Here is a 12971-nt window from a genome sequence, read left to right on the forward strand (position 1 = left end):
GGGATTTAAAAAAAAGTTAGGGTTAAATACTTTTGGCCAAAAATCTGCTCTACAGTCCATCCCAAAGCAATATAAATATCAAGATATGTATTTATAATAAAAATGTGTATATAATTAAGCAATAAATAAATAGATTATTATTATTATAATTATTATTATTGTAGTAGTAGTAGTTAGTAGTAGTAGTAGTAGTAGTATTATTAGTATTATTATTGTTGTTATTATTATTATTATTTATTAATTACTAGTAACAAAGTATGGAAAAAATAAATGTTAAATGTTGAGGTTTTTTTAATGTCATTTATACTTTTTGAAGATATTTCAAAAATAATATTTTAACTCCATTAAACCCTATGGAGCTCAAGATTTGAAAATGTATCTCCTCTTGTAATATTTAAAGTAGACACTCTAAGCTCCACTATAAAAATTGTACACACATTTTCAGTTTTTAACCTATTTTTGTTTCCATACCCTCGATGTAATTTGCTACAACTTGAAGGATATAAACAACATTCCAGCTTCCATACCATCAGACTTACACACTATAGCGTGTGCAGTTTGTTGTTGATGTCCGCCGCCCCCCCCCCTTTTATTATTACATAGGTTTTTGGACCATAAAAGAGGGGTCCAATACTGCTCCCCACCCTCTCCCTACTGCAATGTACACCCATGGAGTTTTTCAATGTGATATTTCAGTTTTCTCTTCTTAATAAATTTGCAAAACAGACAAAGCACATCATAAAATGTCATTTTATTTATTTTATGGCAAAAAAGAACAAATTTGGTACAAGATTAACAAAATGAGAAAAATGACAGATTCTGATTCAGGATGCACTGTGTAGGAATTTTTTTTAAACTCTGGTTTTACAGGATTATTTCATGAAATCTGATTTGGACCTTTAACCCTATATAGTTCAGATGCCTTTCACAAGCATTCAAACCTCTGGAACCTGAGGAAATTAGTTTGATTTCTTTTGAAGATGTGGGACACAAGAAAACGACTTGAATATTAGCTGTAGGGAGGTTATTAGATATTATCAAAACAAAGGAAAATGTTAAGAAAACTTTAGATTTAATTAATATGCAAGGTTCAAGGCACAAGGTAGATAAAATTGGTCCTTAAATCCTGCTACATCTTGTGAAGTTGAAGGGGGAGCTGATGAGTCTTACTGCCTGGGAATGAAGCTGCTCTGTAGTCTGGTGATAGGGCAGTGGACTTCATATAATATAAATATAATATCTTGGGTTCATTTTCATGCTTCTTATTTTTAGTTAGTTCAGTCAACCGTTTTTAGTTAATTTTCTTGTAGCTTTTTTTCCCCTACTATTTTCTTGCTAATTTTTGGGCCATTTCGTTGCCTTCATCCCGTGATTTTGAAAGAAATTACTTAGATTTCAAAGGGTTAAAAAACAATATGGATTTCCATATTTTTGAAGCTTGTGAAACCTGACAGGAATTAAAAAGTGCTGCAAAGTGCTCCAGTGCACGTCTTCAACAGTCCAACAGTGGACAGGCTGTTTGTTGTGTCCTGTGATGATGTGACGGCGGCGGTGGGAGGAGGGAGGGAGGGGCTGGGAGGCTGCCGAACACACACACACACACACACACACACACACACTCGCTGACACACATACACACACAGAGGCAGCAGCCGCTACAGGGAAGATGGAGGCTGGTGAGGCAGCGGCGGAGCGGACCCGCAGCCTGCAGCAACATCGCTGCTGATAGCAGGTGAGTTTGCTGTCGGTCCTCCGCCGGTTGTTAGCTGACACCGCCATCAGCCCGTCGACACACCGAGCGGCTGACGGCTGCGGGGAGCCGTGAGGGACGGTGTATTGTCGCCGCTCGGTTTGTTGACTGTTTGAGGAGTGGCAACGGGAAAAGATAACGGAGGCCAGACCGGGATTCAGACGGGAAGAAACGTAACTGTGTTTGTATGTACGAGGCTTTGTGGCGGGCTGATTCGCGAGCGCTCGCCGGGTTGACACGAGTGAAACGGCCCACAGAGGCCCTGTTGTTGGCAGGTGCAGAGTCCCAGCAGAGCTCAGCTCAGCCCAGGCAGCACTCTGGCCTGGCTCAGTGTTTCATGGATGCTTCCTGGGTGATGTTTCTGTCCAAACAGCTTGGTTTCATCACTTCATGTGATGCAGAGACTAAAATGAGACTCCAGTGTTCTGCAGAGGCAGCCTGCCTGTTGTTGTTGTTGTAGTCAGAGATGCTGCAGGTTAGTTTCTGGTTGTGCAGTCTGTCTAGGCTTCAGCACCTCATGCAAGGGAAGAATTATCCTGATCATGTCCTGAGACCATACTGTAAAGCCCCTATTCTCCTTCAAAGTTCACCTGAAATCACAATTTGTCTTATTTTGTAGTCAAAAATTTGCCAAATTTGTTTAAAAGTTAAAAGTTACTTGTCATGAAGGGGATACTACAGATTTTCAAACAGCTTCGTATCAAAACAATAGGTGGGTTTCCATTACAGCTTTGCACAAAACTTAAGTGATATTTTCAAAATGTCAATAAAACACAATTGCTAGATGACTCCACTGAGTGATGTTATGCGACTTCTCTGATGATAACATTCGAGTAACCATGGCGATGGATGCTCAAAACATGAGCTGCTTTATTTCTACTGCAGACATCGCACTAGCTATCATTATTTCCAATCAAAGGCCATGTAGGTGTGTTATGCGAGTGATAATGGAAAGGCTAGCCCCTTACACATATAAGGGATTTCTTGGAGGTGATAGTCAAGGCAAGTCAATTTTATTTATAGAGCCCATTATCACAAAACATGGTTTACCTCAGAGGGCTTTACAGTGTACGACATCCCTCTGCCCTTAGACCCTCACATCACCCAAGGAAAAACTCCCAAAAAAAGAACCCCTATAACAGGGGGGAAAAAAAGGAGGAAACCTCAGGAAGAGCGGTAGAGGATGATGAGGGAGCCCTCTTCCAGGACGGACAGACGTGCAATTGATGTCATAAATAACAAATTAAATACAATCATTCTACTTTTGGAAACTTTGGGACGTTGGTAAGGAACTATGAGCTGCGACAGATGGGATGGAGTCTGACCATTTAGATTTTTGTAAGTAAGGAGGAGGATTTTAAATTCAATCCTGGATTTCATGGGGAGCCAGTGCAAAGAAGCTAAAAAAGGAGAAATATGGTCCCTTTTCTTGGTTCGTGTTAAAACACGAGCAGCAGCGTTCTGCACCAGTTGGAGAGACCTAAGTGATTTGTTGGGGCAACCGAATAATAGGGAGACAGTAATCCAGCGTAGAGTTGACAAATGCATGTACTAATTTTTCAGCATCTGTTTGGGAGAGGATATGTCTAATTTTTGCGGTTACACAAGTGAGAGAAAGCCATCCTTGAAGTTTGTTTTATATGGGAGGCAAAAGATAAATCTTGATCAAATAAAACTCAGAGGTTCCTTACAGTTGTGCTAGAGGCCAAGGTAATATCATCTAGAGAAATTACATCGTTAGAAAAGGAGCTTCTGAGGTGTTTGGGCCAAGAACAATGACTTCAGTTTTGTCTGAATTCAACATCAGGAAATTACGGCTCATCCAGGCTTTTACATCCTTAAGACATGTTTGAAGTCTAGATAGCTGATTAGTTTCATCTTGTTTCATAGATAGATATAATTGCGTATCGTCAGCATAACAGTGGAAATTTGTAGAGTGTTTTCTAATTATGTTGCCTAGAGGAAGCATATATAAAGTAAAAAGGATTGGTCCAAGCACAGAACCCTGTGGCACTCCATAGCAGACCTTAGTATGCACGAAGGATTGATCATTGATGTGAACAAATTGGGAACGATCTGATAAGTATGACTTAAACCAGGCTAGTGCTGTTCCTTTAAGGCCAATTAACTGTTCCAGTCTGTGCAGTAAGATTTGATGGTCAATGGTGTCAAATGTGGCACTAAGATCTATAGGATTAAAACAGAGACTAGACCTGTATCAGGAGCAATCAATAAGTCGTTATTATTTTTTGCTAGCGCCATCTCTGTACTATGATGAAGTCTGAAGCCTGACTGAAAGTCCTCGAATAAACTATTATCTTGGAGAAAGTCATAGAGTTGATAGTCCATGATTTCACAGAGGAATTGTCGATTCAAAACTTCCGGATGATCCGCTCAACTTTTGAGGAGTTATGCAATGCAATAACACCTCTTGTAGCTCTTGCTGCATCATGAGGGAGCCAGTTCCTATTGACAAGTACATAGCCATAGCATCATGTGACCTAGAAAAGACTAAAAAGTGTTTACATTGCAGTTTTGCAAAATATGTCTACCCTGAATTGCCTGCAATACCACCTCATGCGAGTGTAAAAACGTTTTTGTGATAAATGGGATAGGAGTATTTTCAAATTAGCGTGTTTCCATTAGCAGTATTTGTTGTTCGCAATTTAAATTTGCGTTTGAGTGTAAATGGAAAGTCTAATGTAGTTAATATGTGTAGATGACTGTGTTAAACTTTTCTCCATCTCGATATTCCCCCTTAAAATAATGCAGTTTACATCATTTTGAGGTGTTTTGCTGGTGCTCGGGGCTTTTCATGTTGCCCACCACCTGCCGCCAACCACAGATATGGAGAGTATTCTGCAGATCGAGACATGAAACCATCCTTCTCTCTCTTTCTCAAACTCGGACCGAAATCTCTTTAAACTATTAAACTAGGCAGTGCCAGTTGAATATAAATCAATGTTATGTTCCTGCACTGCCTATTTCTTACCTAAAAGGTTTTCCGAAACATACTTTTATACCACCATAATGGCCAGAATTTGTAAAGAGGAAGTGGATGCCATCCTGTTTCCTGCATAGTGAAAACTGGGGCCAAAAAAACCCAACATAAAATGGTAATACTAAGCAACTGTCGATCGGGCAAGGTCGCATATGTCATCCACCAGATGCATTCTGATAGTTGTAGGTTTTCTACCTCTTGAGCAAAAGTGTCATTTTTCTCTGCTTTCTCTGGTCATGTAGCACCAGTTTTAAAAGTATTTGTCTGCCTGCTGCAGAGACGGCCTAGTTTTTTTCTTTTTATTTGTGAAATACTTACCCAAGTAAGAAAAAGGTTCTAGAGGAACAACAGAAATGCTCTTTTTCCTCTCAGCAGCTGAGGGGGTGGTGATGGGTCTGTTTGATTGACAGTAGCTGGCACACTAAGCCCCAGCAGGGGAGGGGCAGCTTGCATGTGTTAATGAGCAAATTATGACGATTTTTACATGCAGCTGCATGCTCAAATTAACATGCCGTCACATGTTGTTTATCACATTCAAATATAGAAAAGTGGAACAGCTGGACTCAATTGTAATTTCAAAATAGGATTTTTTAAAAGTGTCTTGTGGGTGGTGGACTTTTTTGACCATGTGAACACAACGTTCCTCTTTAATTCATTCATCCACTTTCTTGAGAAGGTCTGTGTTGTGATATTTGTGCATATCCAAAAACCTGTTGATATCCAAGTCTTTCAAAAATAAAAGCATGTGTTTCTCCTTCCAGCCAGAAAGGTTGGCTTTTCTTTTGAACATGCATCTCTACTCAGTCTTGCAAAATGTTGGCGAGTTGGTTTTAGTACAATGTATTTATGAAAACACATAGAGCGTGTGTGTGTTGCCAACTGCAGTAAAAACCCCAGTGAGACGTATATTGTTACTGCACTGTACTCATGTCTAAACAATGCTTCTAAAATATGAAATAGCAGCATATCCCATGTGTCTTAATTGGTAAAATGCTAAAATCGGAAAAATGCCTAATTCGGAATATCTAAATATATCATGCTGTTTACATGATCCACATCAAATTCAGAATATTATCATATTTGAATAATAGTGAATAACAGTGTAATATTAGCGTGCATGTAACTGTACCCACTGTTTTGTTAGCATGATGTTATAGAGTAAGACCACACAGCAGCGTTTGAACAGACAGAGTGATATTTGCAGGCACGCTTAGATGCTATATTGCTATGTAGCCTGCAAACCAACATCAGTAGTGCACTCCTGGTACATTTTTGTTCGATTGCTGGTTTAACAAGCTCAGGTTCAAGGTGAGACATGTGTTCCTGTATTTAGATTAGATAAGAAGGAGACCTTAGCAGGGAAGCGAATGTGGGTTGTTGTTCAGTCTGTGGTTTTTGTGTTGTGAAGCAGGTTGTCGTTTGGCCTTTAAGGCAGTTTCCAGTTTCAGCTTTGTTTCACTACAAGAGAGACTTGATGTTCTCTGCAATTAGCTGGGAAAACATACGTGCATATATCATTATTGGCATTGGCAAGTGGCCAAAATGAGATGGAAAATATCAGCATATCAGCATATCAGAAATCGTAAAAAATTCAATGCCATGCATCCTTAGTCCCAGAGATTAGGGACTCTTAAACTTCATTCCCACTGTACAAAAACTCACCCGCTAACATTGGGCTTTTTAATGCAATGGGAATGCGTATGAACTACACATTAACTACACACTGTTGGTATAAAACTGTAAGAAGTCACACAGAGAGTAAGTAAAAGAAAAATTTGATGATAAATGATGTAATGATGGTCTGCAGAGTGTCTGTAAAGCCTGAAGCTGATAATGTAGAAGATAAATCATAGCTGTGCTCTTGTTCCATTACTGCTGATCAGATGAGGGAGCTAAATCAATCAGTGTGGTAAAAGCAGTAGGTTTTAGGCAGCCAGGAACCAAACTAAATATGAAGGCTGAATATGCAGAGTCATAATGCATGTCTTTTTCCAAGAGATTGCATTGATTTGAGTAACTGTCATGGTGAAAACGTTAAACGCCCTTGACATAAATCTCAATCATTGTGTAGCTAAGTGCACATGCACAAGTTATTTATTTCCACTCCCACAGTGAGCCATAAATAGATGAAATGTCCTTAAACATCCGTCGGCATGTCAATTCTTGTGCAGTTACCACCATCTATAAGACCTGTAGACTGCAAACAAAGTGCAGTTTCACAGATTGTGTTGCATCAGCAAGATTCTTCAGCAGCACCACAGCAGCTGTCATTACACACTACTGTGGCTATTTATAGTGCCCATACCACCAATTCATCAAATGCACCTGTAAACCATCACCATGTGATCACAATCATCATTACTGAGTCTCAGGAGCATGATTAATAATAATCTATAGAGCTCATTTTCAAAGAGTATTCGCAAAGTGTTTCATAATTATTGACAGGGAGTTAATGGCTGCAATGTAAATATTTAAATAAAAGAAATTATAAAATTATCACTCATTGGTAATTTACGGTTAGGTTCATACATATGCCCTTGATGTTTTACAGAACGCTATACAAAATGCAAAAATTAGTCAAATAAGGTCTATTTCATGTTCACTTTATCTTACAACCCATAGCTATCTCTTTGGAACTGTGTAAACTGGTGTTTCTTCTTCAATTAATACCAGTTTATGTGTAGAAAATGCTGCTTGCATGGTAGGCTTGGGTGGTATGTAATATTTGATATCTTCATACTTTTCTGAAATTCCACTGGGATATAGGGTATATGACACTGTAAGTACGCAGCGCTAACACCCACCCGACCCCCAACGGCGAATGTGCTATTTTCTTTTAGCTTTTCAGACTAATAAATACACAACAGAAACCCACAAAATGCAAAATGCACACCTATTTTCCTTATTAAACAGAGAAATACAACTGTACACCTTTTGAATTAAACCTTCTCTTTTCTATATGGAAGACTGATGAGGCTCAATTGTCTTGTTAACTTGTCATAAACACACTTCATACAAACTCAACGGAAACAAGTTAAAACTTGCCCAAAGTGTTTTGGTAACTCTTGCTAGTAATCTAGTTAGTAATTCCTCTGTTTCAACAATTCACCAGCTCCGGTTTGGTCCACTCAGTTCACTAAATTAGATGCAAAACAACATGCTGTTATTCCACACGGTCTCTCTCTGCCTGCAGGCCGCCGGCTGTTTACAGTCCTGTAACTTCTCCCTCCACCATTAAGTGTTGCGGTGCCTTTTAGCTTAGCTGCCTTTTCCACCAGTGGATACAGAGCTCTGGTGGTGCATGCTGTGCACTACATACAGTGAGTTTAATAGAAAGCGGTGTGCCTGTATTTATGTGGGAATTGAAACAAACACCTTTAAGATTTCTAAATACCCTGGTATTACTGTACATCCAAAACCTTGTGCACATGCCACATTTAACTCCTATGGAGGTTCACATAATTGCCTGTTTCCAGTATGTTTGAGTTATTTCTCAACCCACTAAATCAAAGCTCACAGCAGTTTATTGTTCAAAGTAACTCAACTCTAACTGAAATAACATGCACATTATTTTACCCCCCATGACAAGTCTCATGTCCCAACACGTAATAACTATTCATTCAGTGGGCCGATGACACTCTTGCTGAGTAACCAAGGCATTAACCATTTTCAGTTGGCCAATGATGTGCACTCTTGAAAGTCCTAACTATGGGAAACTTCTCTATGACTTCCTTTCTTCCCACATGATGTGAATGCAACAGTAACTCAACATAAACATCAAGTGCACAGGATGGTTTTTGGCCAGGGAGACACACTGGCTGGCTCACTGAGGCAGTCATTCAGTTCAACACAAATTAGAGTGGAAAGGACACTGACCTGTTTAAAAGAAAATGGTTGTTATGGTGACAACTAGGCTTGCAAATTGTAAACACTTTCCTTAATTGATTATTGGTGACATTAACAATAATTTAATCAATTCATCATGATTTTAAAAAAGTATAAAGTTTTTAGTTTTTGCAGATGCTGCCAGTGTGAGGGGCATCGTGAAGCTTGAAGAAACAAGAGATTCACTGAAACTTTACAATAAAGTTTAATAACATAAAAAAATTAAACAATATGCCTTCCAATAATGAGCACAAAATGTTTTTGATAAGTGCAAACTAAGTGACTAGTCAATGTTCACTATATTTTACATTTTTTGATTTTGTAAAAAACTTAAACAACTTCAAAAACACTCCTTAAATAATAATCTCTTTTAGGGGCAGCACAAAACTAAGTAAACATGTGGTTTACACCCTCTGACACATTCAAGTGCTAAACTGTAAGACAAAATAAATGTAAAAACTATACCACTATAGTAATATTATACTGGTTTAGATGCCCCAGGATTTGAGTGCATCCTCCAGCCCATGGCTGATTATTTCCCCAGTATGGTCCTCTGGAAAGTATACTGTCTGTAAACATTTGCTGTGCAGAGCCCACTCCTCCTCAATAAAATGAATTGTGAGACTCATATATGGCTCAGACGTACGGCTAGACTGATGGTAGTGGCAAAGTGTTTTATTTCCTTAAGATGAATTTCCAGCTTACGACGGCATTCATCATAAAGCTGCTGCAGCATAATTTTTTGTGAGCATCAAAACCTCAATGAAATGACTCTGTTTACTATCAAGATTTAATCCATTCAGCTTGGTAACATTTTGTCTAAAGTCTAAAACAAATGCAAGATTCAATTTCTTGACCACCATTCAAGTTAGCTAAGCGCTAAACCGGAAGTCAGTCGCTCTGATGTTGGAAGTCACCCGCTCGGGCACACTTGGCTGTAAGTCTCTGGTGTGCAAGTCTCATGGAGCCTGGTAATCCAAAAGATAGTACTTTCATACCAAGGAAATCTAGCTGTTTTTGCTTTATGTATTACTGAACAGCTCTCCTAGGAATATACAGGGCCCCGCCTCTGTGCTGTATCCAGATCTTCTTTATACATCCATGGTGTCACGGCTGTGCACTTTTGTCAGACCCCAAGATGGCTACCTTGTCATAAAATAGTTATATTGCTGGATAATATTACATTGCTTATATTTGTGCATGACAGTCCCTCATTTTGGTGTTTTTTCATGTTGCCAGCAGCAAAATTGTTGCACTTGTTACTGCTTCTCTAGCATCGGTGCAGACTGGTGGGGTAGGAGCATGGGTTGCTGATGTTAGCCTACAGAGCAGATGTATCAGGGTCATAAGGGGTTGTCTCATTTCATAGGGTGAGATTTCAAGAGAGGGTTTTCTCATGTGTGCACTTGATTTTTTTTATCTGCTGATTTGAGGGACAACAGTTGTTTTTGAATCTTGTGCTGTTCACGCTGTGTGTCAGTGAGATCCAAAAACTGAACCGAAACCAGCACTTGTACAGCATTCGGTGAGGAATTTGTCAGTGCACACAAAAACACACCACCAGAGAGGCTCTTTTTCTTCCCTAGGTAATAAAAATTGTGACACAATCTCAGCCCGCTGCTCCTGACAAATGTGAGGTGATAGATGAATGAAAAGCCCTAAATCCAGAATGCCCTGGGCTCAAGGAGCTGCTACCGCTGTCATATCACACAGTCGACCTCACAAAGTGTCTCAGGACGGAGGCATATTAATGTTCGTTAAGTCGTTGGCCGTGTCGTGAACCTTTTGCCTGCTTCTTTTTTTTTAACATGCTGAGCAGGTAACCGCACAGATTCCTCACACACCCCATCCCCCTGAATCTGCATTTGCTCACAAGGTATAAATTGTCCAAACAGCTGAGCCCAAAACTCTTAATACTTGAGCACCTCAGCAGAGGAAGTGAGCTCTGCCACATGAAGAAGCGTCTCAGCTCTGCTACAGGTTAGGCCTGTTGCAGTTATTACACAATCGCTGTTTTTGAGCTAACAACAATCATTTTGCATAATCACTGGATTCCACTAAAAGGGGAATTTAAAGCCTATGTAACAAATGTGAAAAAAATAAATAAATTGGGTGCATTTTTCTGGGTAAATAAAGTGTCAACCTTGGCACAAGATTTCAACTTCAGGAAAGACACAAGGACCTTACTCTGTGGGGCAGGTTCTTCTGTGTGCAGCTTCAGCCTCTTCTTATGCCCAGGGCATCAAATGTGGCAGCTTGGTTTGTGGCAGTTGGTGTCTGATTCTGATCATATGCCCTATAAATAATGGATGTACCTACCATGACGTCACCCATTGGTTTGTGGACTGCCATTTTGAAACCTCGAGTTTCCGGCCATTGCCATTTTGGTTTTTTTTTTGGACCCAGAAGTGACTGAATTTTGTTGAAGGGTGGCTCTGAGTAAGAGGCAGAGGACACTATCGGCAAGGTGTAGTAGCTTGCTAAATCCTGTCTAATTTGAGTTCTGATAAAAACAGAGAGTGAGTGGCACATGGAGAGCCTGAGTGAATAAATACCCTGGTTTATAGTGACAAGTTTATTTTCTCAATCTGATTGAAATCAATCTGACTGAAGATTTTAGGGCCAACTATTTACATGGGATGTCCTCTAACAAGATCTTGTGTTTACCTGCACCAATGTATGTAAACAGAGCTGCTGTGTGACATGCACAAAAAATATGAATATGTTAACTTGAATCAGCTTCATCATTTAAATGACACAAATTATCTTTTGATTGGTTTATGAAAAAAGTTTAAACTTCCATTCTGCAGCCAATTGAAATTTGAATGGGTTTGAGCCTGTTTAAGCTGATCGCAGTGTTTATATGGATCATGTTTAATCTGTTTGGGATTTTAAACCTATTCTAATCAGATTAGTAAATGTGCCCAAAGGGCTGTGCTCGGCTCTATCATGAAATAAGATTTTAAATGTTAAAAAAAAGAAAAGAAGATCAGTAAGTGGCAGTCATTGTTGATTTTGTGGCAACTGAAACAAATATATTAACGTATGGGAAACACTGCAAGTTGGGCTACAACAACAAATCGATAAAATCGATTAGAATTGATTATTAAATGTGTTTGCAATGAATAAAAGTATCGATTCGTTGTGTCGCACGATTATTACTCACTGTTTCTCTAGCAGCGCTTGTCAGGAGCGTTTCAGCTGCGTGTCAGCTGCAGCACATCTAGAGAAATGGTGGCTCGCCGATTTTTTACGTGTGACGCGTTTTTTATGCGTGGGTGTTTGTCAGCAGAAATAGACAGTGAATATGGTGTTTTGATGATTATATTTACTCTATACCACTTTTTACTGCAGTTTAAAGGTCTCTCTCTGTCACAGAGATGAGGAAATAGAAAGACGGCTGTTTTACTCCAACTTCCCTGCTTCCCTTTCAAAACAAAATCCCTCTACAGTGTCTGTGGACAGAATCCCATCAGTTGCTGATACAAGGTATTTTTGAAACATTTACAGGACTGTGTTGTCGGCTGTGCGGGAGCTTGCATGACTTCATAAATAAGAGGAATTTGTGTTTATAAATGTGGAAATACAGAACTAATATCTGCGGGCCGTGATGCAGCAGTGACGTTGCAACACCACAAGCATGAAACACGCTGCAGTTCGGTGAGGTTGATGTCAAACTGAACATATGTCGTAGTAAGTAAACATAACGGTATGTTGTAAAAGCTGCCAACATTTAGTTTTTGAATAGTTTCATATTTGATTTTGTAGTTATTTATAATTTGATATTATTTTGACAGTTCAGGGAAATTCAAGCAAGCCCGTGTTTATGCACTGCACTTTTTGCACTGTTGTCAATGATTATCTGTTTTTGAGCAAAGTGATGGGAGAAAAAATATTTATTTTAATATTACCTCTATTGTTATTTTTTTAGAAATCCAATTCATCGATTTATGGAAAAAATAATCGACCAATCGATTATCAAAATAATCGTTAGTTGCAGCCCTACTGCAGCTAGATGAGCAGGGGCAGCTATCCGAACAGAATGTGCATCGCTTTGGAAATATGTCTCATGATGTGCAGTCTTCAGAAGTGTATTATTCAACTTTGCCCCATGGACTAGTGCTTAAAAAATACATTAATATAAACATATATTATATATATAAATATTACAAAAGATTGTCATATTGAACTGCAGTATTTGTAGGAACAGTATTTACCCTGGATTTCCTCTGCTTGCATGTGCGTTGCGGAATGGCTCAGCTGCGGTTTTGCTTCGTGCTCCCTCAGCTGTCAACACCCACCGGTTGCGGTTTGAGTGCGGCACGGCGCAGCACT

At 39.3% G+C, this 12971-nt stretch overlaps 1 protein-coding gene across 1 annotated transcript in view; it reads left to right on the forward strand.

Moving 5' to 3' along the window:
• The first annotated feature begins 1677 nt into the window (after window positions 1–1677).
• Window positions 1678–12971, forward strand: part of apba1a (amyloid beta (A4) precursor protein-binding, family A, member 1a) — a 55260-nt gene continuing 43966 nt past the window's right edge. The window contains exon 1 of the mRNA XM_042487487.1: window positions 1678–1732. The gene's annotated coding sequence lies outside the window, so the exon portion shown is untranslated. The remainder of the gene's footprint in view (window positions 1733–12971) is intronic.

This window comes from Plectropomus leopardus, chromosome 6 (assembly GCF_008729295.1).
Source record: "Plectropomus leopardus isolate mb chromosome 6, YSFRI_Pleo_2.0, whole genome shotgun sequence".
In the NCBI taxonomy this organism is placed as follows: Eukaryota; Metazoa; Chordata; class Actinopteri; order Perciformes; family Serranidae; genus Plectropomus; species Plectropomus leopardus.